The 21,582-nt window shown below is 38.9% G+C and overlaps 1 protein-coding gene across 1 annotated transcript in view; it reads right to left on the bottom strand.

The window, feature by feature from the left end:
• Window positions 1-21,225, bottom strand: part of sema3b (sema domain, immunoglobulin domain (Ig), short basic domain, secreted, (semaphorin) 3B) — a 69,483-nt gene extending 48,258 nt beyond the window's left edge. Inside the window, exon 1 of the mRNA XM_026155271.2 lies at window positions 20,771-21,225. The gene's annotated coding sequence lies outside the window, so the exon portion shown is untranslated. The remainder of the gene's footprint in view (window positions 1-20,770) is intronic.
• Between the last annotated feature and the right edge of the window lie 357 nt (window positions 21,226-21,582).

Raw genomic sequence — 21,582 nt, 5'->3', positions numbered from 1 at the left:
TGGTTAATAAACCACAAAATATCCTCTGGCAGTGAAACCAAACAGGTGCAGCACTTGTTAAGAAGCTACTTTGAAGATGCTGTACATCCACTACTGTCAAAACACTAGCGATAAAATCCTAAAAATGTAATTGCTTTAGTAAGGATGAACAGCCTTGGATTTGAAAATGCTTAAAAGGGATGGCAGATGGGATTTATAACAAATCCAAAGCAGCTCTGGCTCATTTCATTTCCTATAGTGACAACGTGAAGTATAGTCGTCTGCAAAGAAGCTCCAATATGTCAGACCTGACTCAGGAGGGTGAAGAATTAAAGGTTAACGGGCAGAAGAAGACTTTTTGCATTGTTGTTTGTTTGTTTTTTGCTTTAACTAAAAAGTCTTTACGAGAGTAAATAAATATCAGAAAATAAAGCTTCGGAATAAATTAATTGAAGAGCTCTTGCGATTTACAGATTTGTTTCCAAAGACCCAGGAATGGTGTGGAAATTTTAGAATTGCGATTGTAAAACCAGTCAACAGTAACACATTTCAGCAATTCATCCCAACAGCTGTTCACATATCTTTTCACGGCACTCTTGGGAATATAGCCATTCCAATGATAGTTTTCTCAATATAAGCAGTAAAAAGTGAAACCTGTGAACGGCCTCTGTCACATTCCTGCTCATTATCCTCTCAGAGGTACTAGTATATAATCCGTCACTGCAAGCTGGGATTCGAGACCACTTAGAAAGATGACAGATGGGATGGGACGGAAATCCCCTTATCTTCAGCTCACTTCATTTCCATAAGTGTCAACATGTCTGAAATCTTGCAGAAAAAGAAGAAGTTACAGCAAAAGCAGATTAGATGCATGTGTCTGGTACATTAAGTCAGCCAGTGTTGCATGCTGGGGTATTCACGTGGCAGTGGAGCATTAATGGATTCCAGCAACAACACAGGGTATCTGCCGTCAGCAGTTTGGGAATATGCTGTGTAAAGATAAAGTCACCTTGGGCTTTCATTGAGAAATAATCTGAAATCACGTGTTAAATTCATGCATACACGCTGTAAACACAAGCTAACATCTATAGTCGCTGAGGAATGCATGAAACACGCTGGGGGAGGAAAGCAGCAGGGAGGTAATAAGCTTCACTGTGTGCAATGGTGTCATAATGAAGTGACACACACATACGGTGGAAGGAATTGCACAGTACTGTCACTAACGCTCTCTTTCTGTCCCTTCATCCTTTTGTCAAACAGAACGAGAGGAAGAGAGGTAAAGCAAGTAGTGAAAATTAGCAACTCATTCCAAGCCCAAATTAAATGAAACACAAAGTACTATGAGGGAAAATGTTGTGGCAATTTGAATTATTTATTTATATTTGCAATCTGTGTTGCTGCAATCCCAGCAGTGTCATTTGTCATTGGTATAGGAAGCGGATCAGGACCAAATATGAAAAGATATCCATGCATTTTGGAGCTGCTGTGGCTCAGGAGGTACAGCAGGTCATCTGTTAATCAGAAGAATGGTGGTTCAATCCCTGCTCCAGTCTGCATGCTAAAGTATTCCTGGGCAAGAATCCCAAATCCTGAGTTACTCCTAGTGTGTTCACCACACATGTTAGATAGAAAGTGATGATACAACGGGCAGTTTGTGCTTCTGTAACCTACAATGGCAATAAACTACATAACTTGGGCCTAACCAGGTAATGTGTTCGGCATAACCATGGTGATTTAACAAGGTTTAGAGACAACTGTGTTAGTGACATTCAAAACTTTGACTGTAACTGGCTGCAACGTACGTCACTAATTCATTATTCTCACTTCGTGGTACGCCCCTCTTGAGTTCCCAAACACTTACAGAGGATTGTTAAAAGAAGAAATAATACTACACAGTGACAAATGTGCCCCTGGTCAAACTTGTTAAGTCAAATTCAGCATATATTTCTGACTTCAATGTAATATGGTGCCGTTTTACTATTTTCAGTTAAATATAAGGTTTAAGGAGTTGCAGGGTAATGGATGTTGGTTTTATTCAAATTTTCCAGTTTTTTTTATGTATTTTGCTAATGTAAAATAGTACAGTAAAATAATATATTTAAAGAGAGTATGAAACAAGAGCACGAAAACACTGACAGAGAGTAACTATGTGAATAAGAGAGCAACAATGAGGGCCAGCGTAAGGGAGGAGGATAGAGAGATACTGCGTAGTGGTGAGTATGGGAGTTTTTCATGGGAGAAAGAATGCAGTCAGGAATTCTTTTAATTGTCCAAACTGCGCCTCAGGCCAAAGCCTACTCACCCATCCTGACACTGTAGATGCATACATAGCAATCATTCTGTCTACACAATGCTTCACTGCCAACCTCCAGTAAATCCCATATCTCGGAGTTTTTCCTGGCCAACTGTGAGAAATCAAAATGATTTCAGAAGCTCCTTTTACATGGCCTTGGAAAGGGTGGGATGTATTGATTTATCTAACCCTCCTATCATTCATGAAGAAGGCAGATATGTGGCTTTATTTTTTTGGTTTCTTGCTTGCTGCTGTTTTTTTATTCATTTAGGAGTTGTTTTGACATCACCAGCCAAATGTGAATCGGCAAACTAACTTCAAATTATACAAAATTGTAAAATTATTTATCTAACTGTAGAGGGTAAATTACTGACGTTAATTCTAATAAGAAGCTGGAAAAAGTGTCCACCTTTAGCACCGTTATTCATCTGTAATCAACAATCTTGAGACTATAAACAGTAGCACTTCAGTGTGGTAGCTTTTAAGTTTCTCAGTAACACTTAACCCTTCCGGTACTTCATCTTGGCCTCCTTCTCCCACTCAAAGCTGCCCTTGGGATAGGATTCACCGTGCCCAGGTGTGTGCCTCTGAGATCATGTGTGTGTTGCGTATAGAGTTACTAAGGGGCCCCAGAGTACAGCTGTCTTAGATCTGCTTAAATCCATGAAATGCAACACTGGTAGATAACTGACACTTTCTGTTGACACACTGTCATTGTGCCCTCTGCTTAATGCTGAGCAGAGCAGTTGCATTTCATCAGATACAGGTGAATCTTTGGTTGAGTTAGACACGAAACTGCTAATATGAAATCACAATCATTTGAAAGCAGACTCGACTCGACAGCATACTGGACTATTATACAAATGCACCCACAAATGTATCGTACACACACAATTAAGGACACAGGCACAGAGGCGACATGCAGAAACCTGACAGGTGATGTCACCTTGTGATGTCCCCCTCTCTCTTTTGTGTCTCTCTTCCAGTTTAAGCTGCACACACTACTCTCTGCCTCTCTCTATGGCAGGAGTTCATGTTGCAAAGAGGGAAATTACCTTTTTCACACACAAGTCACACAATACCAACAAACCATCAGGTATGCCCTTCAGTGCTGGCTTCCCTCCACTTCTCACAAACTCCTCTCTTTTCCATAATTACAAGAACTCTGCTGCTGCTGCTGCTTGGCACCTCTCATCAGCAGCAGCTGAGAAGGAATGAAGAAAAATGCTTTCATTAGGTAGGGAGAGATAAGGAGGGAGGAAAAGTATCAAAGAAGTAGAATATTATAATGTGAATGAGAGGTTTGGACTTTCAGGCCAGAGATTTGCTTTTTAACCACCTACAGTATAAACAACAGGCTATAAATGTCTTTGTGCAACTCTCTTTAGCCTCTCTGGGCTTTTGTGCAGCCAGAAGTGACCACATGCAGAACAGAGAGGGGTCTACCAAATTGGAAGCATACTATCCCTGTGATCCTCACTCTTCTTCTCCACTATTTGCCAACACTGCAGTTTTTCCACGTCATTATGATGTTCCTCGTGACCTGTGCTGCTGATATGCTAATATGATATGGACATATGTCCATACTACCTTTACTGTTCATTTTCAAGAGCTGCATTTTACGTATTTTGAACACTTATTTCTAATGGTGCACATGACAAATGCTTTAAATGGATGCAGGATATGAAAGGCAGCCATGATGATTATGCAACTGCATTTAAAAGCAACATCTCCAGCCTTCTCTCACTTTTTTCTTCTCATCTCTATTTTCTATTCTTGCCTCTCCGTGTCTCTTCTTCGTATATTTCTTTGCCTTTTCCGTCATCCGTACTTGTTCTTGGTGCTTTTATTATTTAGCACCTGTCAACAACGGAACAGAAAACCATGTCATGCAAGCTGTCTGACGTAGAAACACACAAGTGCTAAAGCTGTAGTCTTGACAGAACCACACTTTGAATGCTGACGCACACAGACCTGCATATACAGGGTTCCAAATACTGTATACATGAACACACACCACACACACCTACACCCTTCTGACTTATCTGATGCACATTAGCTAATGTGGAAAGACGGCTGGGCTGAATTACCACTACATCTAATGACTATTTCATGTCAGGATGGAAAAGAGAGCAGAGAGGAGGACAAAAGGCCAGAAACTAAATACGGGCTTGGATTCAGCAGATCTCTGTACTTTCTTTTTTTCTGATCCATTTATTTTTGTCTGTTATCATAAAAAACTTATCTTGTTGGCCCTGGTTGTGTTTTCTTCAACATCAGATAGCAGGCTTGACTACTGCTGCTCATTGATTTTGCCATAAGATCCAAACTAACAAGATTCAAGTTGGTAGTTCATCAGTCTTCAGATGAAATCACACTCCGATTAGGGGGAAAACCCATTAATGGGATCATCCCTCATTCGAATTAGCGCAAACGAGATACTCCACATACTTGGCTTCCTATCATTTTACTTGAAGTTGTTCGGCTGAATGGTTGTCAAAAAAACACCCCTGTCAAAACACAAATAACTTGGACTTGTGCACACCCACTTGCCTGGACGTGCGCACACACACGCACACGCACACACACACACACACATGCATATGCTGTTCTCAAACTACACTGTAAAAAAAAAAAATTTAATATAAAAGTAGTTTACTGTGTATTTTACAGTTTTGTACTGTTCTTCTAGAATATCATTAAATTCACATAAATAGACTGTGATTTTACATGTCAAATGTAAATTAACGTAAAATCAATGTAAATGTAATAAAACTTAATTTTCTTGTTTTTTAAATGTATTTGTCTGTACATATGCATATTTAGATTGTTAGAATACATTCACAAATGTATCATAATTTCACAAATATTTGTCCGTTATTTGAAAGATTGAACTGTTAAATTCAAATGTAATATATGTAATATATATAATATGATAAAATGATTCTTAGAAACTTTGTTTACATCAAATAATTATTATTATTATTGTTATTTAGGGCGATCGTGGCTCAAGAGTTGGCAGTTCGCCTTGTAATCAGAAGGTTGCCGATTCGAACCCCGGCACGGACACTCTCGGTCGTTGTGTCCTTGGGCAAGACACTTCACCTACCACCTACTGGTGATGGCCAGAGGGGAATTATAAAGTGGAACTGAAAAGTGCTTTGAGGGTCTCATAAAGCACTATATGAATGCAATCCATTATTATTTAAACCAACTGTTAACTGTATATTTCTGTACATTTAAGTATTATTATTCATATTGCTGCATTCATTGACCTTGTTTATAGGTAATTTCATTGTTTAATCACATTAAATTGTTCCTAATTTAATGTTTAAAAGTACTTGAAAAAGGCAAAATCCCATGTAAAATTAGGGCAACAAACTGTATTGTCATTACTGAAAATAACCGTATTTTCATGAGAAAGTTATTTTCTGTTATTTTATGGTATTATTTTGGTGCCCCAGCTGCCGGAATATCACTGTTTTTTTAGGATTTTTTTTTTTACGGTGTATGTTATCAATCTTGTGGGACTGCTATGTGGAAGTGAATGTTTAGCGGCAGAGTTTGAGTATATGCTCTTGGAAAACCAATAGACCATTGGTTGTAAAAGAAGAACCATGTCCATCCAATACTGGGTGCTATGATTTCACATGAATGTACAGTCACTTGAAAAAGGTTTTCACAGGATTCCATGGAGTTGTGTGAAAAACTAGGTAAACCTTTGCTGCTTCCACAGGAATTAAAAGACTAATTAGCAGTTAAAGTTCATGCAGCACGTTGAAGTTCAGGACAGCACAATGCCAAAAAGACTATGAGTTGTTTTAAAAGGTTGTCAGGAAAAAGGGTCACATCTCTAAAAGCTCACACTGACTGTCAAGCAAAATGTTGAGAGGTGATGATTAGAAGTTGTATTGTAGCCGCAGTACCTGGGCACCTTGAAGTTACTGAGTCAACCATGAGCTCCTCTGTACTAGTAAAGTATTATAGAGTCAAAGAGGTCGCCTGTCTGACAGCTAAAGCTTGGCAAAAATTGGGTCATTCAACAGAATAATGATCCCAAGCAAAGCAGCAAATCCGCAGCAGAATGGCTGAAAAAAAGATCAAGGTGTTGCAATGACCCAGCCAATGTCCAGACCTCCATCCACAGTACAAGTGAAAAACCAACATTCCTTTGCAATAATGTGAGAGATGGTTAAAATTGGTTAAAATCATATTTCAAGTTACTCCTGCTCAATTGTCATTTTTCCAACATAAGTAAGAAGATCAATGATCCCTGCAAGTTGTACAACAACTGCTCTGAATTGGGAAAACAAAATCATGGTAGCTAAGTGGTCAGTGTTTTTCAGGAGTTTGCTAGCAATAATTGAAACTTTTAACAAGGGACCAATGTTTTAGCGTTGTCCGTAAAGTAACCACACTGCATATATTACATTATGCATTATATTACACATGTTAATAACAGGTATGGTGTCTGTGAGTGAGTGAGTGAGTGAGTGAGTGAGTGAGTGAGTGAGTGAGTGAGTGAGTGCGGGCGTGCATGTGTGCAACCACTATTTTATTATTATTATATTACAATCATGACAACAACAGAAAAAGTTCTACTCAAAAGCAATGCTGGTTATCTTAGTTATGTTATCTTTACACGTGAGTTAAACAAAGATTTTGAACTTCTTAATAAAAAGCACACACATGTTGACTGTACACGTTAAGCACAGGGTTCTCACACTCTGAGATGTTTTTCTACTTTAAACACAAATAGATTCATAAGAGTCCATTGAAAGTACTTGTCTGCAGCATGAATGTGTGTCCAGGTATGTAGGTGAAACCAACATGTCACTGCTTGCTCTCCCCCACAAACCCCTTCCAATTATATTTTCTGCACACAGACTAAGCCCCCTGTAGGACGACAGTCACTACCTAAGTCGCTGGCTTTTTGTCAAAACCACACGCAAAGGAATTTACAAGAACACAGAATTAGTTAGACTTTTTTAACTGGAGTAAAAATGAAACTAAATTTTCTAACATACATTCACCATATGAACTACACTTTTGCATTCACTGAAAGGCAAATAAGTGATATAAATGAGAAAGAAAGATAAAAAGAGAGTTAAAGAGGATGGACAGGGTGTGTTTATGTTGCCCTCAGGCAGGTATCACTTTTATGACCTCTTACTCTGACCCTATCAGCAAACACTTGCCCCAGTTTTTACCCGCCTCATTACCCTCCTTACATCATTCATCAGTCTTTCCCTTTTTTCCCATTCCATTTCTTTTTGGGATACAAAGACTGAAACTGAAACAGTAAGAGAAGAGATAAAAATCATGAGAGGGTAGATGAGAAAAGGCAAGGAATTAAGAAAATACAAAGTGAGGAAAAGGTCTTTTCAGTAAAGAAGAGAAGAAAAACTTTCCTGACTTTCATGGAGAAGAAGCACCAATAACGTTCTGTCCTAAACAAGGAATTTTGCTTGAGAATAATGTGGTTTATCATCTTTACGCCAAGCAGCAGACAACCTGCTGCAGCAAGTTTCTAATCTGTCACTGTTCTATCCTCGCTCGTACTCACATCTTCCACCTCATTTTCTCCTCTTTCTCTTTTCTTTTCTCAAGAAAAGGTTGAGAGCCTTTTTATGTAACAGGACTTCTGTCCTGAATAGACTATGTGGTTCGACCTTAACCTTCACAATTTTAGACAAGTGCAATCTGACTAAAGTAACTACTGTCACTAATCACACACACACACACACACAGTGAAGGCCATAAACCTATCAACTTATTATAATACCTTACACAATTTCTGTCAGACATGGTGGTAGAGGCTTTGGAGCTGCTTTACCACCTCAGGGAGAACACCTTGTAATCAGTGGAGAATGTCAGGAGCAGCAGTCCATCACTTAAAGCCTAGGAGAGGCTGCTAATATAAGACAATTACCCAAAGTATACCCAAAGAATAACAGAAATTGTGAAACAGAAGACATGTAGATTTTTTTTTCCAACAGTTAGATCTTAGTGCTACACAATCTTCACTCTTAAGATTAGGCTTAAAACGTTCCTTTCTGATAAAGCCAGGGCTGGATCAGGTGACCCTGAACCCTCCCTTAGTAAAGCTGCCATAGGTCTAGGCTGCTGAAGGCTTCCTATGATGCACCAAGTGTTTCTTCTTCACTCACTTTATTTCACTCATTATGTGTTTATAGACCTCTCTGCATTTAACCATTAGTTATTATTCATCTCTGGCTCTCTTCCACAGTTTGTCTTTTGTCTTGTCTTTTTCCTCTCACCCCCAACCAGTCATGGCAGATGGCTGAGCCTAGCTCTGATTGAGGGTTCTTCCTGTTAAAAGGGAGTTTTTCCTTCTCACTGTCACTAAGTGCTTGCTCATAGGGGCCTGTAATCCATACACCACAGATATGAAATATACTGTTTATGTAATACTAGTTTTGCCAGACTGTGTTTGTCTATATTTGTGATTCAAAGGAAGCTTAAACCAAAAATCAATTAAAAAAAAAAAAAAAAAAAAAAAAAAAAATATATATATATATATATATATATATATATATATATATATATATATAATTTAATTAAGAAAAATATGATCATAGGGAAACTTTTTCCTGTAAGTTCCAGTAATTAGTAAAACACCGTGCTATATCACAAAAACATGCATTGAAGATGCATTTGGGTAAGTTTATTTGGGCAATTTAATGCATATATGCAATAAGAGAATCTTCCTCTTTTATCAACATGAAAATTCATATAGATGCTCATTAAAGATGCGCACACACACACAGACACACACACACACTAGATCATTGCTAATGAGGGATGCAGTGAGCAGTATATAAACATATGGGATTTGAAGCATGAAAGGCTTTCCTGTTTGAAGCTGCCTCACCCACACATAAAGCACTGGCCAACTCTCTTCCATTTTATAGTTAGTGGTCACATTAATGACTGTCCAGACTGTGAATTTCTATCTCATTTAAATGTACATTTATTCATTATTCATGTGGGGTGTTTAATGACACATCGCAGCGACAGAAGTTATGTGAGTATAGAAAAGGACAAAAGCTTTACTGAGACACACAACGAGCGCCCATCTCAGCATATCTGTATATGCTTTTTTCTGGCAAACGACCCAGCTGTTATAGGTTGTATCATTTTGTTAGTGCAAAGTTATTTTAAACCATATTAGCTATAAATTAAGTTAAGTCAGTAAAGGGGTTATGGAAGTCCTATTGGGATATAAAATACTGTGTTACAGGGCTGCCTGGGGCTCTCCCTCAAGCTGGACTTACCAAGAATCCCTTTACAAGTCCTTGCTAAAGTATCTTAATTGTCCTTTCTGAGCGAGAAAAAAAGCTGTCCTCCTGCAAGCTCCACCAGATGTCCAACCTCCTTATCAGTGTCCCTGAAGGCAATGGTATTTTCCTACAGAAAGGATATTGGATTGTCCAATGGGATGAGAAAGCTACTCCCCCACACCTTTCCTATATTCTAACTTGGGGCTAATTCTGACAGTTTCCTGAAACTTTCCGGAGATGTTCACACCCGTTTCACACGATGATTTGCCAGGTGTCTAGAGGTCAAGTAATTCTTCAGAGCAGCTGTAAACATTTTTTCCTTCTAGCATGAGCAGGTGATAATGCTTTACTAGTTCTTTAAAGCATACCCACATGTCAAGGGATGTCGTAAACCCTGATACTATCAGCGTGTTTTCATTATTCTTACATAACCAAACCAATCAACATCTGCCTAGTAATGATGTGAGATGATTATATAGGAGAAAACAGAGTAAATAAACCAACTAGGAAGTAAAATAATGATAGTTTTTGTTACAAACATTTCTTCTGGAAATATCTCAGGTTCTGCACTTTCATGCAGTAAAAGAGAAACTGCTTCCTTATTTCATGGTATTTTATATCTTTATTGCATGGCTTTGCACGAGCACATTCGAATTGTTGTTTTGTTACTGTGAATACAGACTGGCTGAATTTGAAGTTTCTGGGGAACACTAGCACACTATACCCTTGCAGTCCACAAGTGCATTCTTAATTAGGGCTGTCAAAATACCAGAAATGTAGTTCTCAAACCCCCAATTTGATACCAAAACAAAATTATCATGCCATCATCATTCTGTATGCACTTCAGGATAAAATAAGAATGATAATACTTTGGATGATGTTACTGTGAATTAAACTTATTCAGCTTGAATTATTTGAACAGACTTGGATGTCAGACTTACATGTGCTTCGCTAAATTGAAGTATTTCTTCCCTTGGTCTGTAAAACACGATAGTTGTTTGCTATCACAACAACTGCACTAGCTGCCATCTTACATGTGGGCTTTTTATATTCCATTTGTAGGGTTTTCCTATGTTTGTGGCCTTTATTCTTCTTCTTTTCTATATAAGGGTCGACTAGAACACTTGTAGCTGTATGCTGCCCCCTTCAGTTCTGGAAGAATAGCTGTCTTTGTACAATACCAAAGTAAAATAAGTACTGACCCGTTATCAAAATTTGGGCATTGAAAGGGTAGTGGAAGGATTGGTTCTGGTGACACCCCTGTTGTTAACCTGGAGGAAAGGCGATATTGTAACTGGGCACAATAATAAAAAGAACAGCAATCAGTTGCATTTCTGGTATCGTCAAAGCAAAGAATACAATAAGATTTTGGTTGGCTACCTCTTATTGCTTTGCACTGCTCGGGTTCACATTTGGTTTTTCAAGCAACTTAAAGAAGTCCAGACGCTTTTCTTTCCAAGCTCCTTAGACAGCAACATAGTAGTGACATAGATTCTACTATGTATGTGCGCACCATTACGTTTTATGGATCTATGTACCAGTTGTCACAAGTAGATGACCTTTAAAAATTCTAGTGAACTCTTTGTTTGGTCATTAGTGACACAAACTACCACTTCCACTTTTACTATAGTTGTCAAGCCATAAAGATAATAAAATACTTGTTATGACATAATAAGTATTTCACAACAAATATGAAAATATGTAGAGCAGGCATAAACTCTTTCCACATATTGCACTGTAGGTAACAATTCTCTTCTTGTCAAATGTCCTTTCCACAGCACAAGCTGACTCCAACCATCCAGCTAAAGTACCTGAAAGAAAATTTATGTACATCTGAAAACACCATTTCACTGACAGCTACAGCTCTTACGCTAAACCAAACAGGTCACATAGCACTTCTGCTATGTGCAATGAGTATGCACACACAACAAAAGCATGAGCTTTGGATGCACAACCAATGCACTGTATGATAAATAACGTGACATTTAATATGTTGCTATGTTCTCTAATGTAGAAATCGAAGATGTTTTTGTTATTTCTACAGATTTTGGAAATCAGAAAGCATCTTTGTTCTCCATCAGTCTGCATGTTAGCTGGGTAAAGCTTGGTTTGTAGGCACACATGTGCATGCACACACTCACACACTGAAACACGCCCATCAAAGTCCCCAGGTGCGGTTTGTGAAGATGGAGGCTCTCTGAAGGTGAACCCCATGGTGAGCAAAGGCGGGGTGCTGTGTTCTATGTGTGTGTGTGTGTGTGTGTGTGTGTGTGTGTGTGTGTGTGTGTGTGTGTGTGTGTGTGTGTCTCGATCTGCCCTTTTATGTATTCAGTTGTCTATAATATCTGTATTTTAGGCTGTTAGTGATCAGACAGCTAACTAAAAGAAAAATGAATGAAACAAAAAAAGAATATACGGTATATATATTTTTATTTTGTTTCATTTTTTGTCTTTCAGTTAAACTAACATAACTTGAAAAGGATAAATACATACAAAAATTTAGAGATAAAGGGAATTGAAGAGAAGAGATAAGGTACACTGATAGAGACTGAGGGCTTTAAGCGAGGGGGGTTTAGAAGAATGGATGTATGCAGCTTTTATCTGGAGGAGGGGAAGCCAAATTAGAAATGTGGCATGATCCCCCCCCTCCTGGGAGTGAGTCAATTAGCCTGCCTGGAGGAGCTGCCAAGAGGCTTGGGCTGGGGGGATGGTGCTGGTAAAGAGGGTGGTGATGGTAGACATGGGGGCGTTGGTCGTTGACGAGTTGAGACAGGACAAGGCATCGGTAGAAAGGAGGGTTTCCATGGAATATGAAGAGGGTACGAAGCTAGAATAAACAGAATAGATCAGCGTGCATCTTGCTGCGCACTGAGAAAACTGTGAGAACCTGAGAAAGCTGAGACTATGAGAGGTGAACGGTGATATATTTTGATGTCTGTAGAGCAAGTGCAAGACCTTCCCACCGAGCCTACAGTATATGTAATTGCAGTTGTTCAATGAAAGACTGGGCACTAAATCCCAACAGAGACAAGGGTGGGGTGGGAGTGGGGGGGGTTGTACATGTCTACCAAACACAGAAATATATCCTGCTTTTGAATATTATCCAAAAAAAAAATGTTAATTACATAGCAAATATATTCCGTGTCTAGTTCAGGTAGAGCAGATTGTCCACTAATCTCAGTACCAGCAGTTCAATTAGAGTCCCTGCTGTATACATGTCTAAGTGTCCATGGGGAACATGCTGAATCCTAAATTGCCCCCAATGGTCAGCCCAGTATCTTTCATAGTCACTCACTGTCCCCAGTGTGTAAGTAGATGAATGAGCCGAGTGACAGAATAGATGCACTCCATCTACCCTTCACTGCAAGCCTCCCAGCTGTTTCATATCTTCGTAGTTTTTTATTAAAAAGTGTAAAAACAATAAGCCAAGAATAGACTGATCCAAGACAGACTGATCTGTAGTAAAACCAATATCCTTAATCTTTACAAATTCTATTCAAGATAACAAAAATAACTATTCCTTGATTAATCCTGCAGTTATAATCCTCATAAAACATAACAACCTTCCTCTCATTGTTGGGTCGGAGACCGAGAACTGAGGATTTTGGGGGAAATCCAAGAACGGAGTGATGAAGAATAAAAAGAAATATAGGGATGATAATGTAACAGTGACAGTGCGCAAATTTCTTGCCATCCATGGAGTGGATTAATGTACCAACATCACCACTGGCAACTAGCCTCTCCCAAAACAGTGACATAAACAGATCCTTGCAACAGATATGCAAACTTGGTATGTCTTTATGACACTGTATTTGCTATCCCAAGCAGCTGCAGAATAGCGTTAAGCAGAATTACAGGTGGTGAGAAGAAGGGGGGCTGAGAGAAAGGGTAAAGAAGGAAGGGTAGATATAGGAGAAAGGGTAAAAGAAGCCTGAAACAGTATGGGTGTATGAGAGAATGCATGGAGGAGAAGAGCGAGTACAAAGGAGCAAGAGGCTGATGATGAAATAATCATTGGAATGACAAAGAGATTAAAAAAAGCCAAAAATAGTCATTTGAAAATTAAATGTCTGTCTTTTATCATCAAGTATGGTCATTAGGGTTGTTTACAATGTTAAAATATAGGTGTGGTTATATGTCAGTCTGGTGATTGCTGTGCAGTCATTCCCCAAAACCAAATCAGCCAATCAGACACAGATAAAATAGGGAACTCAGGAGAATCCCCTCCAATGTGTGTGTGTGTGTGTGTGTGTGTGTGTGTGTGTGTGCGTGCGTGCGTGCGTGTGTGTGTGTGTGTGTGTGTTTTTCATGAGTTTACTAAATGAGATGCCAGACGGTTCCTGCGTGTGGTATCATCACCAGTGGCAGCAGAGTGTGGCAGGTAGTTGAGTGACAGGTTAAAGAGGAAAGGGGAAGGAGAGAAGAGGCTGTACTGCTCACGCTCAGTCTTGTGTCACAAGGCACGCCTGCATCTCCTTCCCTTATCTGACAGGCACACTGCAGAACAGCAAAATCCTCTGCATAAGCCCCTCGAGCACTCCACTGGGACACTCCAACGTGTATGTGTATGGAGAGAGAAAGAGTTCCTGAAACTGTAAGGTGTGTGTGTGTGTGTGTGTGTGTGTGTGTGTGTGTGTGTGTGTGTGTGTGTGTGTGTGTGTGTGTGTGTGTGTGTGTGTGTGTGTGTGTGTGATAATGCATGTGTGACAGGGACGGTGAGAAACTCGTTATTTTCCTGTCTTCCTGTGTAAAGCTGACTAATTCCACCTCACCTTCCAAATTGCATGACTGCTCAAGGTGACAGGACAGGACAGGACTGGAGACCCACACACTCTCTCACATGCATGCGTACACACAGCTACACAAATCAAGAGAGCAATTACAGGTTAGTCTGGCAAACAAGAAGCTCTTCTGCAACACTGATAGATGGGCTGGAGCATGTGGTGAAAAAGAAGAAATTAGGAGGGACAGCAAGTATTTGTGTGTGTGTGTATTTTTGCGTACAGGAAGGGGAATCAGAGGATAAGGCCATAAAAGAAGGAAAGGTAACTCTGGAAGAAGGTTTAGAGGGAATGATGTTGGGTTTTAGAATACATTACAAGCTTATATTGTTCAGTTAAAATGTTGTATATTCAGTGTTTGAGGCAGACTGGATCAGATGGTGTTCGACTAATGCAGGTTTTCTCCTGCGCTCATTGACAAAATGGTGCAATGACTGATACTCAACTATTTGACTAGTATAAAATGTAATTCTGTAATTCGGAGTCCATTACTCTGCAGAACTAAGTACAACAATCTGACAGAGGAAAGCAGTACAGCATATTAAACCATTAACCCAGTGGAATCTAAATGAAAAATATGTTACTCAATCAACCTACGGACATATTTTTAACAAATCGATTGCACCGAAGAGCTTTAATTCTTTGATTTTTAACTCCTTAGTCCTTATAACTGTCAATAGAAAAACATATGGCTGGATCATACATCATTTTGTCTTCAGCCGTCTACTGATTGTGAGTTGACCGTGCTGTCCCCAGTCTAACCTTTACTTTAGGCCATCGGGGTGTATAAGTGAGCTCCTTTTATCTGATGACATAGAGCCACGGCCCCATTAACCACCCTGTATCTGCAACATCTGTGCACACAAGCAAACCTAATTAACTCCACTCTGATCTTAATTAACCTTATTTAGACTTACTTTACTTTTCTAAGTCGATCCTTTCATATTGGCGCCACCGTTTTTTTTTCTCCTTTAGCTTATAGTTGTTAAACAAATGCTGTGTGTTGAGTGTTTGTGCACAATGTCTTATCTTTTAGGATCACGCCACCTTGAAAGGCTGAGCTTCATTCAAGAAAATCAGGTACCTACATGCTTTATCTACCTTTTTAACAAAGTGATGAATTAGGGAAACTATCCTCGCTGACCTCAAGCTCAACCCATTTGTTATCCAGCCATCCGTTAAGGTCTAGGCTAGCCACACATATCAAATGACACCCTTAAAACACGAGTTTGATAATTTTCCACAATTTCCATATTTTTTTGCAAATCTCTTGTCTATGTGTTATAACGCACATATTTCATTTGACGCACATATGACTGGGTAAACTGTGATATTAAACTTTAACGACATTTGCAGCCGACAATAAGTCGTGTACATAGGCATTCATACTCTCATAATTGTAGCACTAATCCATTTCTAAAGCACACTATGTAATATTATATGGTTTACCATATACTTGAAGGACTCTAACTAACTTGCAGCATACTACAACGGCTGTTTCCGTTAAAGGAGATTTTGAGCTCTTTCCTCAGCAGTGTTGTAAGTCGCAGACTAAATGTTTGCTGATGTAGAAGAAAAGAGCAATTTTCAGACGTGTGAGAAGATCAGGAGACAGCGTAACACTTAGAATCAATTTTTGTAATATGCTCATTTTCACAAATGCATCACAGACACACATTGATATGCACACAAAAAAGGACACACAAATTTCCACATATTGTACATGTCCATATTTGCTAACAGCAAATTGAATTAAGAGCTAAACACAGACTTTCTCTTTCCCACTTTGTCACACACATGCACAGATTACACCCTTCATTAGCTGCTGCATTCAGATTAAGGGCTGGTATCATGTTTAATTAGAAGGTTTGAAAAAGAAAACATAAAATAAATAATAAAAGGAAAAGCTGATAAAAGTTTGATGCTAACAGCCTTTTGCTTTTTATTTGAATGGGACAACAACCTCTTCTCCTGCCTGTCCCCTCTGGCTATATGGGGAAAAAGTCAATATTTCAAGAGAGCAGAGGCACTCATTGAATATTTCAAACAAAGACATCGCTGCCTGGCCTCTCTGTCTTTCTTACACACCTAGACTCATCAGGTCTGTCCAGTTTTCTTCTTACTTCATACACATTAAGAGAACACGTGATAGAATAACAGGATCTATGAAAGCAATGGCCTACACAGACATATCCTATAGGTATTGTAACTTATCTTAATCCTTATATTTTTGCTTTATACATTTATTACCTACTTTCCGCTGACCTGGTAGATATTTCCAGCTTAGCACAAGGTTAAGAGCAAGGTTAATGTGTTTTTCTGTTCAGCAAGGGTTGAGATAGGGGTTAATGGGTTTTAAGGTGTGGCAATTGATCAGTGTATAACCACCTTAACCATCAGTTACCTTGGTAGTCGATTCATCAGCAGACAATCAGCAAACCCACCTTGAACTCTAGGTTAAATACATTTTGTGCACTCTGATGTTAAATCATTATTAGTTTATTATTATGATTATTATTATTGCGTTTTTTCCATAAGATTTTCCAAGCTTTTATCTCTATTAGTATATCTGTTTTTAGTCTGTAAGTTTTCTGTATACAGTTTACAGTCAGCCTAAGTGAAAGAGTCTAAATTGCACAGATTTAAATCTACTCTGTGGACAGAGAGACGTTTGAGAACTACATTTTCCAGCAGGACATTCAATTTGTGAGCAGAGACGGCGTTTCAGAGGTTCTTCACTGAGTCTGCCTCTGTCTGTCTTAGTCAGACAAATGTTTCATCAGATTCAGCTAACAGCTTAATAACCAATCACAGTCTTTAACAAATTCAATACAGAACCAGTTTCCTTTGTTTTGAATGGAAAGCTCTTTTGTCCAACACTTTATTAAGATTTGGTCAACTATGGAAATGTTTCTGCTCAATATCAAGACAAGCCACCAAAGCAAAGCGTAACTGCCTTTGGACTTCAACAAGCTATTTTTGCACTCCAATAATGTCTTTGAACACACAATGGATACTGTGGAAGCGGATCCATAATTTTCTAAGCTGAATTGGACTTGGCCGTTCATTGTGATGACTCAAACACTCCTTTTCTTCTTCTTTTTTCTTTTGGTTGACATGATGTTTGAATAAGAAGACAGGCAGCATGCATGTACTTAGTTTTTCAAGCTTTTGTATTCAGTCTGGTTGGATCTTTACTGTTTAAAACATTTCTTTTCTAACAGGAGAACACACAATATTTAAGCATATCTGACACTGGATGATCACTTAAACAACCCTGTAGGCATGCACAGTGTACTTACTTACTTAACTCACCACAACACTGGACCTATATTACACACTGGTAAACCACAAACACTAGACTGCTGTATGTTCCTTAAAGTGAAAGGCCTAGTCACAAAAGTATCACTCCATATCTGCTTTCACCATAGTATATGTTATCACACTGATAAACAAATAACTGAGTGCAAATCAGAGATATATGACTAATGCATTGAGTGACTGGTTTTCAACCATTGCCCAAATGGACAGTTTTTGTCCATCATAAACATAAATATTTCAGTACTTCGGCAAATTCTTCTCCCATGCCTGAATTACCAACAATGCAACCTGATCGGTTTATTTAGAGAGTTTAGTATATTAAGAAAGGGATACCTCAGGCAGAGACGAGAAGGAGGCTTGAAATGTCTGGGACCCTCGCTTCCCTCAATAAACAACACATCCCAAAACAATTCACTGTTGTACCTATCATCCTCAACCACAATGAACACTTAGTTGTGACCTCGATTTGCAGTCCCCAGTGGGCATTTGTGGTATTGCGACAAAAAGTTTCTGTAAAGCATTTTCCCTTTAGACTACCAGTATGCAGAAGACATATGCAAAACTTTACCCCAGCTGCAAACAACATAATTTATTTAAATCCATAGAGGTTTCATATTTTCACACCTTCCCAGAGTCGATCATGTGAACAACATTGGCGGCTCAGCACACCAACATTAACGCGCACCAAACTGCATAATGCACACATGCAAGCAAACATGGAAGTGATAAAACTTTTTTTTGGCTCACGCATTAGGCAAGCGCTTTTACGTAAGCGAGTGGGTGCTATCTTTGAGTTCAATGTCCACTTCCCATAAGAGAGAAAAGGGGGCTTTATACTCTTTTCCTTCATGGAAGCAAAGACGGCTAAACAGGTTCTCTGTCATAAAACATCTTTTTTACTCAACCTGCATCAACTCGAGGCCTCTGTTTAAACAAGACGCACTTGTTGGCTAAGCTATAACTAAACTACTGCTTATCGACTTAGACATCACAAAAACACAAGAACAATGTGTGTACAAGTTCAAAAATGATCACTTAGCTCTTAGTTGGACGAAGACTGAAAAGGTAAATTAAGGTGTAATGTGTAGACTTAATGGTATGGTAATGAAAGGGTTAGTATGCAGGTAAAAGATGAGGGGGGGAGGGCTTATAATCCACCACGTGACACCACGGATTATAGGACTGAATAGGTAAAATGACAGACAAAATGCACACCTGTGAGCTTGAAAACACGTATACACCCGCTCACACGCAAAATACCAAGGATACTGAGTGAGAAAGAATACTAAAAAGTAGGCCTCTGCAGTTACATAAAACAAGCTTTATGAAGGCAGATGAATACACTGTAAAAAAAATTGCAATATAAAAGTAGTTTACTGTGTATTTTACAGTTTTGTACTGAAAATATCATTAAGTTCACATAAATAGACTGTGATTTTACATGTCAAATGTAAAATAACATAAAATCAATGTAAATGTAATAAAACATAATTTTCTTGTTTTTTAAATGTCTGTACATATGCATATTTATATTGTTAAAATACATTCACAAATGCATCATAATTTCACAAATATTTGTCCGTTATTTGAAAGATTGAACTGTTAAATTCAAATGAAATGCTATGGAAAAATATATAAAATGATTCTTAGAAACTTTGTTTACATCAAATAATTATTATTATTAATGTTATTTAGGGCGATCGTGGCTCAAGAGTTGGCAGTTCGCCTTGTAATCAGAAGGTTGTCGGTTCGAGCCCCGGCTCGGACACTCTCGGTCGTTGTGTCCTTGGGCAAGACACTTCACCTACTGGTGATGGCCAGAGGGGAATTATAAAGTGGAATTGTAAAGCGCTTTGAGGGTTTCAAAAATTGCTATATGAATGCAATCCATTAATATTTAAACCAACTGTTAACTGTATATTTCTGTACATTTAAATATTATTATTCATATTACCGCATTCATTGACCTTGTTTATAGGTAATTTCATTGTTTAATCCCATTAAATTGTTCCTAATTTAATGTTTAAAAGCACTTGAAAAAGGCAAAATCCTATGTAGGGCAACAAACTGTATTGTCATTACTGAATATAACCGTATTTTCATGAGAAAGTTATTTTCTGGTATTTTCTGGTATTATTTTGGCGCCCCAGCTGCCGGAATATCACTGTTTTTTTAGGATTTTTTTTTTTACGGTGTAGTTAAAAAGACAAAGATAAAGAAAGAAGAGAGAGGTGGAAGAAAGTAGAAAACTGCAAAAAACCCAAAAAAGGTAGAAGTCAATGAGATTAGAGGACAAAAGCAGAAGAGTATGGTGGGATGAAGGTCAGAGGGGACAGCAGGTGTAAAAGCACCAATGGCAGCAGTGATTTCCAGTCATTATTATTCCACCACAAAGCTTTAAACTTTGCACAAAGGCCTTATCAGACCTTATCATGTTCTCAATTTGAAACAGAAACTTCAATGTTACTGATGAGTGCTGCCAGATTTCCTGCAAAAGCAATAATAATTCAGTCGAAATCCCCCACTTCCACTGATGGACCGTCAGGAAATAAAACATCCAAAACACACAGACAGTCCCACATGCGTGAAAACTCTTTTCCTCTCCTGATTCCTGCTCAGATGAATCGCCCACTGATCAAATCCAATTAAAGACATGCCCAAAAAAGCCTTCTCACTTCCTCTGAAAACAATATGTCCAAACATACACACGCACACGCACCATCAAGCAGCATTATTGTGTTACTCATGGAACTCACCCTAATGATTAACACAGATATGAAATCACAAATACAGCAGAGTGGCCACGCATTCAGATCTATTCCAGTACAAACACCTACACAGGGCATTCCCCAGCTTCAGTACTTAACAGTAGTTTAAAGTATCTTTTAGCTATTACTTATTAATTCATTTTTAAAAATGAATAAAAAATGGCAGTACAATAAAAACAATAATCCCACCTATATCAGATTATCATTAAATCAGAGTCTCTAGAGTAAATACTTTACTTGTAGTCATATAAACAGTGACTCTGTCTAAAGGACAAAGGGAGATGCTTCAGTTTCAGGGATTGTGCCATTTCATGAAAACCTCACCTTCATCAGCAGCTTCCTCTGGCTGTGTCCCGTTTCAGTCCTCAGTCCCTCCGAGCCACGTTCCCCTTGGCAGGTGCCATCATGGTCAGATAGTCCACAGGAAATAGCTAATTTTAAATTTTTGTTGCTGTCAGCCTTTCCTTTTTTCCTCCCTTTCTCAGTCTTGTTTCGATTTGTATCACCTCGAGAAAAGCAGCACGTGTGTGTGATAGTGTGTGTGTGTGAGCTCACAACTCCAAAGGTCCTGGAATTCCTGAGTCCTGCGCTATAGAGCGAGCGTGGCTGAGCTCCCTCTCCGTCTTTCTCTCCCTGCACTCTTTTTCTTTTTTCCTTTTCCCCGTCCGGGCAGAGAGGAGGGGAAGACAGTCAGGGGGTGGGACAGAAGACAGAAGCTGCTTTCAGCCAACTCTTTCTCTGTCTGTTCCTCTATCCCCTGCTTTCTCTTCCTCTGTTGTGTGTCTCTTTTATTTCGCCTAACTTTTGCACTCTGTCTTTTGGCGTGTTCTCTGTGACAGATACTCTTTCATTGCTCAGCAAGGCGTGAAAGCAAAGCTCTCCCTGTCACACTCACACCCTCCTCTTTCTTTTAATGCCACTCCCTCTTCCACAGTCCAGAGGTAAAGTCGCCCTTGCTCTGTCAACGAGCCACAGTGTCTTTTTCTCACCGTTGTTATCCTACACACCTTATCCTCAAAGGTTGAGCCGGATCTTTGTGTTTGTGCGTCTAAGTGATCCTGCAAAGTTTTTGCCTGATGTAGTAGTGATAAGGATGAGGGCGAGAGGAGATAGGGGTGCACTTAAAACTTGGATTT

The sequence above is a fragment of the Astatotilapia calliptera genome, chromosome 20, assembly GCF_964374335.1.
Source record: "Astatotilapia calliptera chromosome 20, fAstCal68.1, whole genome shotgun sequence".
NCBI lineage: Eukaryota > Metazoa > Chordata > Actinopteri > Cichliformes > Cichlidae > Astatotilapia > Astatotilapia calliptera.
The sequence above is the reverse complement of the archived record's forward strand: the minus strand, read 5'-3'. Positions and strand labels throughout refer to the sequence as shown.